Source organism: Saimiri boliviensis, chromosome 8 (genome assembly GCF_048565385.1).
Source record: "Saimiri boliviensis isolate mSaiBol1 chromosome 8, mSaiBol1.pri, whole genome shotgun sequence".
Lineage (NCBI taxonomy): Eukaryota > Metazoa > Chordata > Mammalia > Primates > Cebidae > Saimiri > Saimiri boliviensis.
Window position 1 is genome coordinate 70721913 of NC_133456.1, and position 20005 is coordinate 70741917.

A 20005-nucleotide genomic window follows, 5' to 3' on the forward strand; every position below is an offset into this window, starting at 1 on the left:
GTTACAATGGAAGAGCTGGAGATAAAGCCTGAACAGTTGTGACCTCCTTTCATCCTTGCCTCGAGGGGCCCAGCTGAGACCTAAAATAGTCTAATATAGATTGACACCTGGCTAGGTCCAACAGTGCTCCAGGGAAAAGAGCATGAGTTCTGAAAGCAGAAGGACCTGGGTTCAAATCCTGGCTCTGCCACTTTCTTTTTTTTTTTTTTTTTTTTTTTTTTTTTTTTTTTTTTGAGACGGAGTTTCGCTCTTGTTACCCAGGCTGGAGTGCAATGGCGCGCTCTCGGCTCACCGCAACCTCCGCCTCCTGGATTCAAGCAATTCTCCTGCCTCAGCCTCCTGAGTAGCTGGGATTACAGGCACGTGCCACCACGCCCAGCTAATTTTTTGTATTTTTAGTAGAGACGGGGTTTCACCATGTTGACCAGGATGGTCTCGATCTCTTGACCTCGTGATCCACTCGCCTCGGCCTCCCAAAGTGCTGGGATTACAGGCTTGAGCCACCGCGCCCGGCCGGCTCTGCCACTTTCTAGCTTTGTGCACATTCCTGAGTGTCTAGTTACTCATCTGTGAATTCTAGTGGGAAGAAAGGACTGTGCCTTGTTTGCACTGTGGACAGTACTGACCTATAGGCTCCACAATCTTTATTTATTTATTTATTTTTTGAGACAAAGTCTCTCTGTGTTCCAGGCTAGAGTGCAGTGGTGCGATCTCGGCTCATTGCAACCTTCACCTCCCAGGTTCAAAGGATTCTCCTGCCTCAGCCTTTCAAGTAGCTGGGACTACAGATGCATGCCACCATGCCTGGCTAATTTTTGTGTTTTTAGTAGAGACAGGTTTTCACCATGTTGGCCAGGCTGGTCTCAAACTCCTGACCTCGTGATCTGCCCACTCGGCCTCCTAAAGTGCTGGGATTACAGGTGTGAGCCCCCAGGAGGTGGCTTTTAAAAGGACCCCCCCAGGTGATCCTGTTGTAGATTAGGAATCACTCATCTTGAGTTCTCAGAGGACTGTTGTTTTTTTTTTCATAGCTGAAATCCCCCTGCCCCATGCAGTGCCTGACACAGTGCGGGCTCTGTAAATACTTACTGAGTGAATTCATAACTCTTACATTCAAATTTTAATTCTGGCTCTTGTTTCCTTAGTACAGAGTCTTATAAGAGAAATTATTGGGTTAAAGTTTTATTTTAAAAAACATTGATGGTACTTTTTAAATAAGTACTTTCTCTAAAAATCAATATATATTTCTTTTTCTTTAAAAGTAAATATATATATTTTTCTTAGAAAAACAATACAGATTCATAATACAAAAATTTCAAAATATAGATCTACAAAGGGAAAAATCATATAATAATCACACACATATATGTATATATGTGCATATATATATATATATCTCCATTTAGTTCTTTTCCTGTATATATATGCGAATATATGTGAAAAATATATATTAGACACCTATCATACAGTAAACAAAATATTTTCTAATCTGTTTTTTCTCTCTCTTTGTGGGTCCTACAATCATTATTTTAAATTCTGGTTTGGCAGTTTTTGCAATTACATTTCTAGCCTGTTAATAACTAACAGCTACTCTGTTAAATCTGTGTTCAAGAGGGATCTATTCTCATGGCTGAATTTAAATATTTCCAAAATCATTAGTAAACACAATTTAAAAGTATTTAGTCAAACATTTTGTTTGGTGTGGTGTAGACTGCAAATTTTCATATATTTTGCACTTATAGGAACTAGTAAATATCTTTTGTGAAACAGCAAGGAAGTGACATATTAGTAAAGCCATTTAAATCACCTAATCACCATCTGCTACCATGTCAGAGGAGGAATGATATTTTAATGTAGAAAATGTAAATGCATTTACTTTTCTAAAAATTAAAATTCAATTTGAGATGTGCAAGCCCTATGTCACTTTAGAAATATAAAATGGCACATAGCAATTGCAGAGGATACATTCTGGATAAGAAGGATAAAACTAAGTAAGTTAGCCAGGCATAGTGGTGCATGCCTGTTATCCCAGCTACTTGAGAGGCTGAGGCAGAAGAAACCCTTAAACCTGGGAGGCAGAGGTTGCAGTGAGCTGAGATCACGCCATTGCACTCCAGCCTGGGCAACAAGAGCGAAACTCTGTCTCAAGAACAAACAAAAACCCTGAGAATAGGTTTGCTAATTTTGCCCCAGACAGATGAAAACATTGTCATTAACCAGCTCCAGTCCTTCAGCATCCACTAGGTAAATGCGTGTCTTGCTTCTTAGCCACCGTGTTTTTGTTCCCTTATTTGTGGGCTCCTAGAAGGGAGAAGCCACGTCGAATGCGTCTCTGAAGTCCTAGTGCTTAGGACTGTGCCATTAGAGTAAACGGAACAATGGCGAGAAAGCACACTCCGTTTCCAAACCCCTTTCTTTTATCACTCACCTTTCTCTAAGTTGCTCTTTAAGTTGATATTCTTTATCTGAGAGAAAGATTTCGGTCATGGAGTTGGCGAACAGTGTTTATGCAGTTACAAACCTGATTTTCAAGATCTGGCTAGATTGAAGGAGTTTAATACGTGTGATCTTTACGTCTAACAACTCAAATCGTAAGGGAGAACAAACATGGGATCGCCATTGTGTGGGTCAGGTTGGAACTGCTGTGCGGATTCAGTCGCTACTCATGTCCCATTGCTATTTTGTGTTTCCTCTGCCGGAGGCTCCATTCTCTTCTCCGACTGTCAAACTCCTCCTCCTCCTTCTTTAAAAGCCAAGCTCAAATGCCCCTTCCTCTATGGAGACTTTTCCTCCCTTTCCTTCGATGTTTCCAAACTGGGCAGAAGTAGTCATTTCCATCTTCATGTTCCCACTATAATCTGTTCATGCCTAAATTTCAACACACCATTGTGCTTTTCTGTTATGTGTATAAGGGGAAAAGAAGTGCATGGTGAAGTTTCCTGAGGGCTGGGGAGGGTGATTATCTTCCTCCTCACTATTTGGTAGAATATATGATCTAGGGTAGGGAGCTCGTACTCTGGTATTTTTAGGCCCTTTTAATTTAGCATCATCAACTGTAAATATACTTACATTTTTTTTTGTTCTCAGTGGCTGCTGAGCTAAATCCATGATGATACACAGAGAATCCAGGATGTCCTTTTGAATGGGTTCTTTTGGCTGGGTGGTTTCTCAGGCATCTTCAGCCATTGTTACACTCCATGAAAAGGCACTGTGGGTGGGGTGGGATGGGGCCCTTGAGGGCAATGCAGCACCCAAACCCTCACTCTCTCTCCACACTGTTGTAAGGAGGGTGGCTCCCTTCTCAACCCACTGGGCTTCCAAACCCAAATGTGTTTAATCACCTACAAGTACCACTCATTAAACTACCCCTAAAAACAATAATTAGGTGCCACATTTCAATGTGAAGTGATCCATGTTACCATTGTTCCCCCACACAGCGACTCTCCCACTGCTGGTATTGTGACAGCTAAATAAAAAGGCCAGTAATATGTGGGTTTCTGTTTTTTGTTTTTTTTTTTTTTTACCTTGAGGAAACAAAGACTCCCCTGACGTAATGAGATACTAGGAATCTCAAAAGAGCCAAACAGAACAATAGGTTCTTTTATATATATATATATTCTTATTATGAAGCCACCAAGAAGAAATTATTCAGCAATAACATCTGGGAGGCTGGTTATTGTTAGAACCTTCAGCTCAGCATTGTCAGGGGAAAATCCAAGTTATTCAAAGCAACCTGTGAGGGGCAGATGACCAGAAATGCATGTGAGTTGTTAGAACTGACACTGTCTCTTGGCTGGGCGCATTGACTCACGCCTGAAATCTCAGCACTTTTGGGAGGCTGAGGCAGGAGAATCACTTAAATCTGGAAGGCATAGGCTGCACTGAGCTGAGATCACACCACTGCACTGCAGCCTGGGTGATAGAGCAAGACTGCCTCAAATTAAAAAAAAAAAAAAGACATTGTCTCTCACAGTCAGACATTAACAAGCAACAAAATGCTAATAACGATCTCCCAATGCACCTTGCAAACAAAACTTTCTAGTATTAGCCCAAAGTTTTAGAGCGGGGCAAATCTTTTTGTGAAAAAGGTGTTCAGCCAAGTGTTGCCCTGTATGTGACTTTTGCAGCCCTCACTGAAAAGCTATTTCCCCTGATTTCCCAGGAATGCCTTCATTTCTTGGTCAGCAGGTCTACGTTATGTCATTACCAAGACTCTGGCTCATCGGCTTGAGGAGTTAGGTCCCCCCACAAAAGGTCCTCTCTGTGCTCTGGGAAGTAAAGAAGCAGCATATAACTCCATGTAACTGCCACAGAATGTCCAGGCCACTAAACTGATGCCTTACCATGGCACTGGCCTGGTGCCCAGGGAGAGAATGGTGGCCAGGAGCCCCGTATGAGAGAATCTGAATGCTCCTGGCAGTTGGGATTCAGACCTTGGCAGTTGTCACCGATAGACTGGGCTGGGGCATCGCTGATGAAAGGCAAATTCCTGAGAGAAAAGTCACCCAAAGTAAGGAGTTTGCTTAACTTAGACTAGATTCGGCTGCAGGAATTGCTCACTGGAAAGATGTGGTGTTTCTTTTTTTGAGGCGGAGTCTCACTCTGTCGCCCAGGCTGGCGTGCAGTGGTGCCATCTTGGCTCACTGCAACCTCTGCCTTCCAGGTTCAAGCGATTCTCCTGCGTTTGCCTCCCTAGTAGCTGGGATGACAGGCACCCACCACCACTCCTGGCTAATTTTCGTATTTTTAGTAGAGATAGGGTTTCACCATGTTGACCAGGCTGGTTTTGAACTCCTGACCTCAGGAAATTCACACACCTTGGCCTCCCAAAGTCCTGGGATTACAGGCGTGAGCCACCGTGCCCAGCCAAGATGTAGTGTTTCTTATGGCAGGCATTGGAACTTGACTCGACTCCGAGAGCCCGTCTGAGAGGGCTGTGTGTCTTGGGAATGAGAGAGTTATGAAGTAAAACAGAAAAAAACCCGCAAATATCCTATGGGGCTCCAGTCATTTGAGAACTGGGCAGTGGAAGAAAAAGTGTGTTTCCCTGTTGGGTCCTGGGTGGAGAGTGGTGTTGGGACTGAAGAGTAGGAGGCGGAAGGCAGGGAAACACAGGGAGGGGTAAGAACAGACAGCGTGGGCCTGCTGGAGGTCGGGAGCTGGGCAGTGCCCCCCACGGGGCTCTGAGGTGGTAGTGAGCCTCGAATTCTTCGGCTCTGCTCTGCGTGCTGTGGGGATTTTTCAGAATGAAAAGAAAAGCTTCTAAATTTTAAAGAGTGACTAATCCACGTGAAAGGATAGGGCACAGTGACCAACAGCACAGGGCAGTGGCATTTTTAAACAGCACCAACAATAAGGCCACTTGTAACTCAGAGGGAGGAGGGGTTTCTTGGGGGGGGTTAGAAGGGTCTTAAAGGAGGCGTCATCGAAGCCCCTTAAAGGCCAAATTTAGGTAGTTGGAGAGAGAGACACTGGAGACAAGACGAACTGGTGAGAGCTAAGGTGTGCCCTGCTTCTGGCAGCACCAGTGGGTGACTTTGGTATGCCACCGATTGTAACCATTGGGTTTAAGTTTTTCAGCGCCTTCTCTAGTTTTCTAGAAGTTGCTCTGAGTGGACCTGACTATCTAGAGAGAGCAATACAGAAGCCCCATCCCAATCGCAGCTACCTTGTCGCCATACTCCCCCAAGAAGGCCGCCCGTAAGGAGAGCCATCACTGGGCTTCCCACGTCTCGGAGAGAAATCCAAGATCATCAGCGACCAATGAAAGACTGAAGCCAAAAGGCAAGTCTCCAGACTCGGAGTAAGAGCTGCATCAGGTGTGAAGTTATATTCTGGAGGGAAGTGACATTTCTGAGGTAGCAAGATACCAGTTAGTAAATTAATTTTGTCACTGTGGCCATTTGTATAACTCACAAGTGTCAACCTTTCACTGCCTGAGTTGAATACCTTTATCTTGGTTCACTATTGGTTCTATCTTAGTATACAGAGTTTGCTGTGAAATGAAAGATGCAAAAGAATGACAAGATTAAGAGAATTTTCGGATAGATGGTCAGATGCAGAACCAGGGAGCAGAGAAGAATGAAGTCCTTCTCCCCCAAGTCCTCCTCCTGCTGGGACATCATCAAGAGCCAAATGGAGAACTAGGTCTCAATAACCTTGAACTCATCCCTACCCTGGTCCTTCTGGAAACTGAGAATCAATATAACATGGACTGATGAATTAATATTCTAGGCAGGCTAATTCTGTTATTCTGCTCAACCCAGGAGAGAAGAGTTTTCTATGCAATGAAGATCTTTTTCTCCCAATGTCATCTTTGCCCTTTGGCCAAGTGCAGTGAACACCAAGTGAAGGGGGAGAGAAGTGAGGGGTCAGGTGTCTGGGTTGACAGGCGCTGTGTCCCCAGCCACACTGTCCTGCACTGAAGTCTGGTTCTCCCCGAATTATCCATGCTGGCTCTCAGTGCAACAGGACTCACTGATCCTTCACCAGCCTTTCAGTTCCCTTCAAGTAGCAGGTGGATAAAAGTTTGCTGCCAATTATAAACCCCTGACCTTCAGCAGTACCCGCTTCTTGACTGCTTCTGAATCTGGTGTTTTAACAAACATCAGAGATGTTAAGTGAGTATGGTGGGGTTTTGGCTTCATGTTTCGTCCAAGACATGATGAAAGGATAAGGGATTCCATGGTTGTTATTTCAACCGGTCTCTACAGCTATCTTTTTTTTTTTTTTTTTTTTAACAAAAATACAACTACCACTGCCCCAGCTTTACCACTCCCCACGAAGATCAGCACCAAAAGGGCTTCTGGGGTTTCCAGGCAATGGGTGTGTCAAAGATACTGTCAGTTTTATTATTTATTTATTTATCTTTGAGACAGAGTTTTGCTCTTGTTGCCCAGGCTGCAGTGCATTGGTACAATCTCGGCTCACTGCAACCTCCGCCTCCTGAGTTCAAGAGATTCTCCGGCCTCGGTCTCCCGAGTAGCTGGGATTTCAGGCGCCTGCCACCACGCCTGGCTAATTTTTTCATATTATTAGTAGAGACAGGGTTTCACCATGTTGGTCAGGCTGGTCTCGAACTCCTGATCTCAGGTGATCCACCCGCCTCAGCCTCCCAAAATGAGCCACCATGCCCGGCTGATACTGTCAATTTTAAACTTCTATTGAATTTTCTACTCTTTATTATTATTTTTTACACAATCCACAATAATTTCATGGCTGCATTCTCCTGGAAGAGTTCCTACGATCCGCCCAGCCTGAGAGAGTCTCTCCCCTCGTGAGGTCAAGGCTCTCAGAGGTATATGTGTTCTGTCACCTGGACCTCCTGGCCCTGCCCCGTGTCAGGTGGGCCACTGCATGAACTGCAGGTGTTGAGAAGAGCTTTGCTTTTCTACTTTAGCTGCTCCATGGACATCATCTCCCACCCCCACTTTATATTTTCAGCCTTTTGGCCAGATGCAGAAACGGGGATCACAGAGGAATGAAGTCTTTCTCCCCCCATGTCCTCCTTCCACTGGGATATCATCAAGAGCCAATGAAAGAAACATGCCTCAATAACCTTGAACTCTCTGAAAATCATGGGGTTAAGGGAATTTAGGAGGGGTGACTACTGGTTTCTCTAGAACTCTTTCCCCTTTGGGGTTCTAGAATGTGGGCTGAATAAAACATGTGGTTTTGTCTGCAACTGCAGGGCCAGAGCCACAAGCCTGAAGCCCTGGAAAGAGCCATTGGCCTGGGAGACTGGTTGTTGTTAACGTGTTAAGTGAAACAGGCAGTTTAGCATGCAGCGATGAGTTTCACTTACATAAAGAGGAATATCTATAGATAAAAGATCTGAATTCAGTAAACCACTCACAGCTGCATTGTATGATTATAGTTGATAGTTTTGTTTTCCTGCGCTTCCCAGCTCGCAAAGGGCATGTGTTATTTTTATCAATAGAGTTTTTTTTAAGCCTTTAAGAAGAAATAACATAAGGGTAGGAATCGTGCTTCTTCCATGTCACTGTTGTGGTTAATGACTTCTACGGCGGACACCTGGCTCAGCACCTGGATAATCCAGGCTCTGTTTTAGTGCTCCTCGGGACAGATGAAACAGTGGTGACTCGGGGACAGGAATGACACTAGATGTTTTACATAGGTTATTTTTAAATCACACTATCAAGGTAGCTACTATTCCCACCTTCATCTTGTAGACAAAGAACTTGAGGCAGACAGATTAACTTATCCTCAATTACCCAGCTAGTAAGAGTCCAGGCTGAGTTTTGAGCCCATGTTTTTCTGGTTCAAAATGGTTTCAAAATGGGCTTTCACTATTTCTAGCATGACTACCTGATTCCTAGTCTTAGAGCTTTATCTCTTTATCTCTGCATTTAAAACTCAGGTCTGTTTTTACCTGCGTCACTAGGTTAATTCGCCCCTAAAAAAGCATTCTTCGCTGGGTGCATTGGCTCACGCCTGTAATCCCAGCACTTTGGGAGGCTGAGATGGGTTAATCACCTGACATCAGGAGTTCGAAACCAGCCTGGCCAGCATGGTGAAACCCTGTCTCTACTAAAAATACAAAAAAAAAAATCAGCTCATCCCAGCTACTCGGGAGGTTGAGGCAGGAGAATTGCTTGAACCTGGGAGAAGGAGGTTGCAGTGAGCTGAGATCGCGCCACTGCACTCCAGCCTGGGGAACAGGGTGAGACTCTATCTCCAAAAAAAAAGCACTCCTCTCACTGGGATAGTTTGGTGTTGTCCTGAAGAGGCCCCTCCCAAGCTGAAAGCGGTGTGGCAGCGGCCTTCAGCGTAAGCTCAGACTTGCTTTCATTTACTCATTCTCTTCCCTTCTGTTGTGAGTGTTCCCGCTCCCAGGCCATGGGAACGCCCAGACAGAGTGAGAGCGTGGTGACCAGGAGATCACTGGTGCCCCAGCAGCAGGAGTGGGACCCAGGGGGACAAAGCACCCTCAGGCTTCTGCTGGGAGTGGCTCAGGCAACCGGCCTTGACCCTTCTGCCCTGAGGCTGTGGGAAGGCTGGAGCCTGACCGGTGTTTTAGGGAAAGGAGAATTGAGGCCTTTCTGAGGTGAGGCAGGGCAGACAAGGCATCTTCTCTTCCAGAGGGAAGTAAAGACTCAAATCATGAAAGGGATTGACTCCAGATAAGGTCTTCATGGTTTGGCTTGGCCCGAGGCATTCTGGCTAATCAGCTTTCGGACTAGGGTGCTGGTGTGTGCTATACGTGGCTGAATATTTTTCCAGGGAGTCTAAACACAATTAAGTATGGGTAAAATCCAAACGTCACTAAATAGAATTAAATGTTTCTTTGATGATTCATAAGACCTTCCCGACCCTACAGTGCTCCAGGGTCACCATGAGGTTGATTGTCATCCTCGATGAGGTGGGCAGCTGAATCAAAGTAATAGATTTAAAATTCGAGCCCTCAGTCCCACCCTGCCTACCTGGGTGGCGTTGGGCAGGTGACTTGACCTTTGCAGCCTCAGAGTCTCCTCCAAAATAGGGATGGCAGCATTACCTCGTAGGGTTGTCACAGTAGAAAACCATGTGCCTGAAGAATATTGTCCTTATCATCATTGCTATTAAGCTACAAGGACATCGAACTGCCAGCTTATATGTCTTTTTTTTTTTTTTTTTTTTTTTTTTTTTTAAGTGTGCTTCAAAGTAATGTACTTTGGTCTCCTTTTAAGGCAAATGGCTTCTCTGACAGCAGGAATTGCTGAGAAAGTGATGTTTAGTCAAGTATTAAGAAGAGTGCTTAAACCATTGTCTAACCTGCAGAAGCAGTACCTGTGGCGAAAAATTTAAACACTAAAGAAGAACATGCTTTTTAAAAAGTTTGCTTCCACCTTCATTGTTTCAGTGTTCTCCAGAGGTAAGCTTTTTGTTACTTCGTGTGCACGTGAGATTTAAATCATACTGTTCACTATTGTCCTATGACTTTGCTTTTTTTTTTTTTCAGTTGGCAACTTAGCTTGGGGATCCTTCCATTCTTTTTGAGGGGGGCATCTGCATAGGCTTTCTTAAGATGGATGCATTTCATCTTGCTTATCTATGGCTCTGTTGATGGACAGACTGCCAGCTGACACTAACGATGGACATTAGGCGATTTCTAGATTTTCTATGGCAAGCAATGCTGTGATGAACACAGAATGGCGTTCGTGCACTGACTCCGTTGTTAGCCACTCAGCAATTGCTTCTAACCTCAGGCCGCCTCAACCCATACTTCCTAAAACAGGTTCTTCTTGATCTGTAGGCTGCCCCAAAGAGATAGCATCAAATACGAACACAACAAGTGATTTTTGAAAACAGTCTGGTTTCTAATAAGTCTGTGCCCTTGTGCAACTGTCACCACAGCTCAGTTTTAGAGCATTTCCATGACTCAAAACGTTCCCTTACACCTGCTTACAGCCAGCGTTCACCCAGCAAGATCTAGGCGACCCCCAGTAGACTTTCTGTCTCTACAGTTGTTTGACGTATCTAGAAAGTTCATATAAGTAGAACCACGATTTGTAAGACTACATGTTGTGTCTGGCTTCTTTTCCTTAGGAAAATGTTTTTTTGAGGTTCCGTCAGGTTGCTGGACAGGTCAGTTACTGCCGAGCTGTGTTACATTACAGAGATATCGCACATATTGTCTGTTCATTTGAATTATTTCCAGTTTAGGTCTATTTTCAGTTTATGCCTATTATGAATAATGACGTCACAAACATTTGTGTACAAGTTTTTGTATGGGTGGGTACTAGGAATGGAATTACTGGAAAGTACATATTTAACTTTTAAAAAGAACTGCCGAAATTTTCCAGTCATTCTTTTGTTTTACACGCCTACCAGCAATGTATGTGGGTTCTAGTTTCTCAGTGTATTCACTACCTCTTGTTCCTGTCAGTCTTTTTATTTCATTTTAGTTTATCTTTTAGAGGTGGGATCTCTCTGTGCTGCCCAGGCTGGAGTGCAGTGGTGTGATCATAACTCACGGTACCCTAGAACTCCTGGGCACAAGGGCCCCTCATACCTCAGCCTCCCCAATAGCTGGAACTACAGGCACATGCCACCATGCTTGGCTAATTTTATTTTTATTTAAAAAGATCTTTTTGGCCAGGCGTGGTGGCTCACGCCTGTAATCCCAGCACTTTGGGAGGCCGAGGTGGGTGGATCACGAGGTCAGGAGATCGAGACCATCCTGGTCAACATGGTGAAACCCCGTCTCTACTAAAAGGACAAAAAATTAGCTGGGCATGGCGGTGCGTGCCTGTAATCCCAGCTACTCAGGAGGCTGAGGCAGGAGAATTGCCTGAACCCAGGAGGTGGAGGTTGCAGTGAGCTGAGATCGCGCCATTGCACTCCAGCCTGGGTAACAAGAACGAAACTCCATCTCAAAAAAAAAAAGATCTTTTTTTTTCTTTTTTTGTAGAGACAGTATCACACTATGTTGCTCAGGCTGGCCTCAAGCAAGCCTCCTGCCTCAGCGTTTCAAAGTGCTGGAAATACACGTATGAGTCACTGCACGTGGCTGGTGTTTATTATTAATTAATTAATTAATTAATATTTTGAGACAGAGTTTCATGTTGTCACCCAGGCTGGAGTGCACTAGTGTGATCTTGGCTCCCTGCACCCTCCATCTCCTGAGTTCTAGCAATTCTCCTGCCTCACGCTCCCAAGTAGCTGAGATTATAGGGGCCTACCACCATGCCTGGCTAATTTTTATATTTTTGGTAGAGATGAGGTTTTTTGGCTGTACTGGTCTTGAACTTCTGACCTAAGGTGATCCACCTGCCTTGGCCACCCAAAGTGCTGGGATTACAGGCATGAGCTACCGTGCCTGGCCCAGTCTTTTTTTATTATAAGTACCTAGTGGTTGTATAGTGGTACCACGTTGTCATTTAAATAATTATTTTCCTAATAACTATTGGTATTGGCTACCTTTTCATGTGCTTTTTAGCCGTTCATAATACACTCTATAGTGAAGTGCTTATTGAAATCTTTTGTCAATTTTTTTACTGGGCCATTTGCCTTTTATTTCTGTGAGAGTTTTAAATATATTCTTAATACGAACAGTGCATATATATGCACATTTATACATGTTACATTAAACACATTTATACATACATATATAACATGTAACTATGACGTGTATATGTAACATATGTAAACTATGACATGCCATAGTTTCACTTGCTTCTGCTTTTTTTTTTTTTTTTTAGACAGAGTTTCGCTCTTGTTACCCAGGCTGGAGTGCAATGGCGTGATCTCGGCTCACCGCAACCTCCGCCTCCTGGGTTCAAGCAATTCTCCTGCCTCAGCCTCCTGAGTAGCTGGGATTACAGGCAAGCGCCACCATGCCCAGCTAATTTTTTGTATTTTTAGTAGAGACGGGGTTTCACCATGTTGACCAGGACGGTCTCGATCTCTCGACCTCGTGATCCATCTGCCTCAGCCTCCCAAAGTGCTGGGATTACAGGCTTGAGCCACCGCGCCCGGCACTTCTGCTTTTTCTTAATAAGTCACTTTATTTCTCTAGGTAATGAGAGTGTTATTTCTTAGCTCTTAACAAGGTTCTGTGTGTGTGTGTGTGTGTGTGTGTGTGTGTGCTTGCGTGCACACGTGCATGTGGGTGTGTGTGTTCTCTAGACCTACATTGCTCCTGATTTTTGGGACTCCCGATTCTCATTTATTTCAAACCTTCATTGATTATAGCATATGCAGGTCCTCATTCTTTATTTGAAATTCTTCGGGCCAGATGTGTTTTAAAATTCATGGTGTTTTAACTTTAGAAAGATAGAACAGTGAATATGCTGAATTAATGTTCTCAGGGAGTCAAGAGGGCTAATATTTCATACTATGAACATATTCATCTTTTAAAACATCCTGAATATTTACAAGATCTGAAATAAAGACTATAATTAATTCATATCAGTTTAGATTGGATTTTGTAACATGGATTCAGGTCTGGTCAGTGTCTGGAGGGAGATAAGTTATTAAAAAAAAAAAAACAACACCTGTCTATTTAGACCATTTTTGGATTTCCAGGTTGAGAGTAAGGGCTTCTGGGTTTGTGTTTCCTGACGCGCTGCACCTGCTGCCTGCCGTAGTGTGTGGACTCCTCAGCCTCAGGCCGCTGCGGCTTCCGCTGCTGGAGCTGTGAAGGGTGTCAGGTTCTAGAAGACACGGGGAGGCATAGACACTGGTGAGGCTTTTAGTCTGAGAGAGTTTTCTGAAAAAACATTTTGAAGAGAGATAATTTCCACTGCAGACAGTGCTATGGTTTATCTTGTTCTCTTCTAGGGGGAAGATTTTCTGCCATTTGAAATCAATATGTGCTTTTAAAAATAATTCCTTATCTTCTGCTAAATTCTAGTGCCGCATTCGCTTCATGGCAGAGTCTTAGGCACAGATGCCTAATAAATATCATTTTTCCAGGGGTGCCTGGATTCCTGGCTTAGGGTGAAATTATATCCTGTAAAATGGAATTGAGTCAAGCTGTGGTATATTTGAATCCCATTGAGAGCTAGATTATACGATCAATGGCAGCTCACAAACACGTTTTAATCAGTCTGCACCTTGGTGCTGACCCGGAGGCCCACGTTCCCACGAAAGACAAGAGCATCCTCTGTACCCACTTCATCTGTCCACTTGAGCAGGGAGAAGCTGGTCGTTTCACCTAATGGCACTAAGAAAAAAGTATAGAAGCAATACATACTTAAAAACAAGTAATACGTCTACCATATGTACACAAGTAAATTATATGCCAAAGTTTATGTAAGTATATGGAGTTGAAAATGTAAAGGCCCCTCACTTCCTCCCGGCTACCCTCTTCAGAGGCCACCAGGTATGGTGACCTGCTGTGTGTCACTCTGGGCCGTTTTCTTTGCAGTTCTGTGCGCACTCAAATGCAGTCACACAGTCGCATCCGTACGCAAGGAGGTCATAGTCTTCAAACTGGCCTGTCACTTGCTTTGCTTTGCTTTTTCTTTCTTTCTTTCTTTCTTTCTTTCTTTCTTTCTTTCTTTCTTTCTTTCTTTCTTTTTTTTTAACAATCTACTGGAAACGTCTTTCCTTGGCACAGTTATCTTTTTGATGGCTGCGGAGCTTTCTCAGAATGTATTTACTCAGTCCCCAGTAAAAAACCCGTAGGCAATTTTTAAAAAATTACACAATATGCTTCAATGACCTTCCTTATTCATATTTTTTTTGCACACATGTATTTTCATAGAATAGATAGTATAAAAAAAATGGTTTATTTTTAAGCTCTCACTCCCAGCAGTTGCTTTAGTAACTCCGCATTTCAGCATTTCCCGTGTCCTTCTCTTGCTTCTCCAGAAAAGCCACGTGGGGCAATGCCCATCTTTCCTGGACACATGAGTTTCTGTTGGGGTGCAAATGGGGACGTAGGAAGAGGTTTATTTATGTTTACAAATTTGGTATACTTCTGGTTTTGCCTGTTAGCTATTAACTGGATGTCAGAGTCTTTTCTTTCCTCTCATATGTAGGGCAGGTCAGATAAAATAAGATAAGAGCTTGCCTTTAGCTGTGTAAATTGCTGCGACCTTTTTGGGAGAGCCCTTGGCAATATGCACTAAAATTTAAGATGTTCATGCTTTTGACCCTACAGCACCATGGACATTATTTTGAGACCTGAAAGATTTTGTTCAGATATGAATCTCAGCAGCTTTTAGCAATCTGTTTAAATAGTTCCTTTCATGCAGATGCTGCAAAACCTATAGAAAACTAAATCTTTTAATTCATAGAATCACAAATTTTTAGAGCCCTAGAGTTTAAAGCAATAAGGACTTTTAGGTACTCTGAAAAATGAGAGGATTGGATTAGATGATCTCAAATTTTTCCTTTAATTCTTAGCATTTTGTGGTCTGTCGTTCCCAGACAAAAAATAATAGTAAAGGTAGAGCAATGACAACGACCAGTGTAGGACTAGCAGAGGACCCTCTGCATTTAGGACAGGCCCCTTCATTGCTTTCATTCCTAATGCAGAGATTTTCTCACTTCATTCTTCACTATTGTATGGTCTTTCTTTTATGTGTGCAAATATTTCCATCAGCTTAACGAATTCTTTGACATAGATTTATTTTCATAATTTTTGAGGAAAATCAGTTGGTGGAGATGTAACCAAACTAAGAAACAGACTCTCTTTTTGAGTATAACAAGTGGCTGTTTGTTAACTTTTAATTACACATGTACAGTATTTTTCCTGTGGGGCAGGTGTTAACCTGATGTAGTTGAAGACCCTTCAACATTTGTTCCGTGTTATACGAGGTCTATATAACAGGAATTGTGGCTGCAGAGATAAATGAGATGGAGTCCTTGTCCTTAAAGAGGTCATATTTTGGACTTAAAAAAATCCAGTGACACTGGGGACAGAAATAGAGTCAAAGGGTGAAACTCCATGGAGATAGCTTTTAGCATAATTTAAATATAATCCAAATGAACCCAAACTCTTATCAGCCGTGGAGTATAAATAAGGTCTTAAAGACTATGGAGCTAATCATAATGATCCTTTAGCCCACTTACATGATCGTAGGACACCAGCTCCCTGTCCATCTCTTCCAGTTTCTAGAATAGGAACAAGTGACGCGTGCTCTCCCAATCCGGTCACCCATCTTGTCACCTTGCCTCTGGCTCAGCTGTGACGACAGTGCTTCACTGGCACAGGTGTCCTCTGCTGAGCTGTGAGAGCTCCAAAGACACCCCACAGTCTCTGACAGGGTTGGGGGGGAGAATGGTCGTCTTCTCTGTTCTCGGTACATTTTGTTTTCTGGGTCCCACAGCTGCCCCGTGTGTTCCTCTCATGACGTTCTTCAAATTCTCCCTCCATTGCCTTCCTCAGGTTGGTGGATCCGTTTCCTGGGCTGTGTGACAGGGCTGGAGGGACTGACAGCATGCTGTCTTCTCACCGCTGTCCCTGCCTGCTTGTTTTTCTCGTTTCTTCTCGGTAGTTTCTTGCAGGTACTGGTCTCTCTTTTAAAGAAAAGCAGGTTCTCCATGCGCATCTCTTCAGGCAAATAGATGTCCGGGAGCATGGATGGCTTACTGGTTCAACAACCGGATTTCTTCTTTGTCTCGCTCTGTCACCTGGGCTGGAGTGCTCACCTCACTGCAACCTCCACCTCGTGGGTTCAAGCGATTCTCCTGCCTCAGCCTCTTGAGTAGCTGGGATTACGGGCACCCTCCACCACTCCTGGCTAAGTTTAAAATTTTTTTAGTAGAGATGGGTTTTCACCATATTGGCCAGGCTGGTCTTGAACTCCTGGTCTCACGACCCACCCGCCTCGATCTCCCAAAATGCTGGGATTATAGGCGTGAGCCACTGGGCCTGGCCACAGCCAGATTTCAACAGAGACTATGTCTTGTTTGACTTTGTGTCCCTAATGTCAGCTCAGTGCTTGCTACAGAATGGACCTCAAATCCTTGTTGAATTAAGGAGTCAACGTTTGTTAAAAGGTACGTATATTCATTCCGTGAAGCTAGAACAGAGGTGTCCCAACTTCATGGTCATGTCCACATTTGTAAAACACCTGACCAAGATTAAAGCTGTATATTGTCTCAATCTACAACATGGTTTAAAAAGATTAACAAACATTTATTTGGAAAGATATGTGCAAAACAACTTGTGCTAGCCCCTAGGAAGTTATCGATGTTGTGGAGACTAGGAGACTCCTGGGGGAACGGAGGCAGGGAAAGTGGGAGTGGGGAGAGGGGGAAAGGGTGGTGAGGATTCCCACTGAACCCCTGCCAGCTAGCTCCCAAGTTCTCACTCTGAGGTGAGCAAGCTCCCTTTTCAGTTTTCTTTAAATGGAAGGTTCCTGAATAAGCAATCAGCTCACGTAGTTTGACAATAAACTCCTACTCACAAAAAGCTGCCTTCTACTCATTTTCGCTTGTCACCTGGCTCCTGAGGGACATTTTATAACCACCAGTGCAAATCCGCTTCAGATTGGGGTCAGAGGGAAGTTATGGACACTTAAAACTTTTAGTCCCTCAGGCAAGGTCAAAGCTGACTGACTTGTTTAGGGAAAAAAATCTGTCTTGGTCTTGTTAGTCTTATGTTTGAACATGCTGAGCTTATCAACCTGGACAAGGAGCCCTGATTGTTCACAAACCAGCACATTTTCAGAGGTCTCGCCCTGTGCTTCAGAAGGCTTCGGCAACAGCTGAGTCTGGCGTTTGGGTTCTGAGGAAGCTCTGCTTGATGAGGACATTCCCGTGATGGTCCAGAAGCAAGTCAGAACCAAAGCCAGGAAGGAAAGGGGACACTCAGTGACTAGGAGATAGGGAACCAAGAGCCAGCACGGAAGGTCCCAGGAGGGTCTGGAGTCAAGGTGCCCGGGCAGGAATGGGTCTGGAAGGAGAATGACTGGGAGGAAGCCAGGAGGGTCCAGCGTGGTGGCTGCGAACAGGTGAACACCTCACCTCCTAGGCTTATGTTTCTTGGCAAATATATGGGTAGGTGTGTGTGTAATAGATAAATTTCAATGGGCCAGAGGTTGGCGGGGAAAAATACACCACCAACAAAATATAACTTAACAAATGAAAGAGCTAATGAAACGGAAATCACTTCCAATCAAGAGACCACCTGGTTGTTTCTTTTCTTTTCTTTTTATTTTTTGAGATGGAGTCTCACTCTGTTGCTCAGGCTGGAGTGCAGTGGGGCCATCTCAGCTCACTGCAACCTGCACCTTCTGGTACAAGCAATTCCCCTGCCTCAACCTCCAGAATAGCTGGGATTACAGGCTCCTGCCGTCGTGCCCAGCTAATTTTTGTATTTGTAGTAGAAATAGAGTTTCACCATGTTGGTCAGGCTGGTCTCGAACTCCTTACCTCAGGGGATCCACCCAGCTTGGCCTCCCAAAGTGCTGAGATTACAGGGATTACAGGCATGAGCCACCTCACCTGGCCCCACCTGAGTATTTCTGTGTCATCAATACGATGTTCGAGCTTTAATAAAACTTTTAGCAGATTTTATATAGTTGTTTAGAAAAATTGTCGATGAAAGGAATTGACATTATCAGCAAAAACTAAGTGATATTTATCATTTTCTTTTAGTGAATACTTTCTTTTCCCTCTTTATGACATGACATTTTATTATTGCTTTCCCTGGGTTATTTTCTGAAATAAAAATTTACTTAGATATAAAGTTATCTGATTATACGTTAAATTTTCAATTAAACACTTAAAATGTTAAGGCTTAATTTAATTAAAAAATCAGTGAGTTCTTACTGCCAAATAGTTTATAAGATTACCCTCTCTCTTTTCTGGCTAACACTTATCACTTCTGTGAGTAGCTCATTTGGGTTTTGTTTTTTGCTCTATAGTAGATACAGACATAGAACATGTGTGTGTGTGTGTGTGTGTGTGTGTGTGCGTGCGTGTGTGCGTGTGTGCACATGGGTGTGTGCGTGCGTGCGTGTATGTGTACTATAAGCATCCTCAGGGCAGAACTATACTGACCTTGCCCATCTTTTTATTTCTAGCACACTTGCACAGTGTCTAGTATACAGTAGGCATTTAATAGTTGCTGAGTGACAGAATGGAGATGAGATGAGATGAAGTGATTAAACCAATGAGCCACACCTGGTAAAGAAAGCTGTGGGTGTTATCGGAGTACAGAGCAGAGGCTGCTGACCCTGGAGGTCAGGCAAGCCAGCAGGGAAAGCCTCTTCGAGGTGGTGTTTCTTTTTTTTTTTTTTTTTGAGATGGAGTTTCGCCCTTGTTACCCAGGCTGGAGTGCAATGGCGCGATCTCGGCTCACCGCAACCTCCGCCTCCTGGGCTCAGGCAATTCTCCTGCCTCAGCCTCCTCAGTAGCTGGGATTACAGGCACGTGCCACCATGCCCAGCTAATTTTTTGCACTTTTTTAGTAGAGACGGGGTTTCACCATGTTGACCAGGATGGTCTCGATCTCTCAACCTCGTGATCCACCCGCCTCGGCCTCCCAAAGTGCTGGGATTACAGGCTTGAGCCACCGCGCCCGGCCTGAGGTGGTGTTTCTTGATGGAACCCTCTGAGCCGGGTGAAGATGAGAGTGCCAGAGTCCCAAGGAAAGCATGGGAGTGCTGGGAACGGCACCTCACCTGACGTCGGCTGGAAGAGGGAGACTTTTCGAGGGGAGTGGGAGAAACAGTGAGAGGTGGGGCGGCGGACAAGACCACAGCACGAAGGAACCCACGTGTGCCAAGGAGTGTGGAGTTCTTTCAGAGACAGCAGGGAGCCCTGATGTCGCTGTGACCACTGCAGAAAGGTCAGATTGAGAAGGAAAGACTGTGAGACTGTGTAGAAACTCTGCTTAGGAGACCAGGGCACTGGGCCAGGCACCCTCTTTAATTATTTCTTCTTCTTCTTTTCTCTCTCTCTCCCCCCAGTGCTCTCGTTAGGGGAGTGCTCCGCCCCCACAGCCTCTTCTTTCTCTCTGTCCTTTCACTTGCATTCAGGGGCTGCAAGAGGCTCTCCGCCCCACCTTGTACACCCACGAGCCTTCATCCCCCACACTTCACAGTCACACTGCTTCCCCTGGAGCCCCAGACACCTGCTAATTCAATTTCAGTTATCAGTCTTGCTTTTGTGAGACTTCTTGACCACTAGGTTCTCCTGAAAGTATTTTTGGAACCTGCAATTCCTTCATGGTTCAAACTGAGACTGCACAAAGCAGAGTGAACCATCTCTTTTTATCCCTGTCCCTCAGTTTTCCCTACACAGCCACTGCTGTTAGTTTCTGACATATCCTCCCAGAGATTCTTTATGTACATAGTAGAAAAAAAACGCTAATTGATTTGTATTTAAAACAATCTGCCCTTTCTAACAGAAATAGTAGAAATTGTTCATGTTGTTTGATTTTGCATTTTCTTTCATCAACTAATGAAACTGTCAACATCCTCAGGGTAGAACTATACTGATCTTGCCCATCTTCTTATTTCTAGCACCGTGGACAGTGGCTGGTACACAGTAGGCGTTTAATATTTGCTGAGTGACAGAATGAAGGAGATGAGACTTTTCA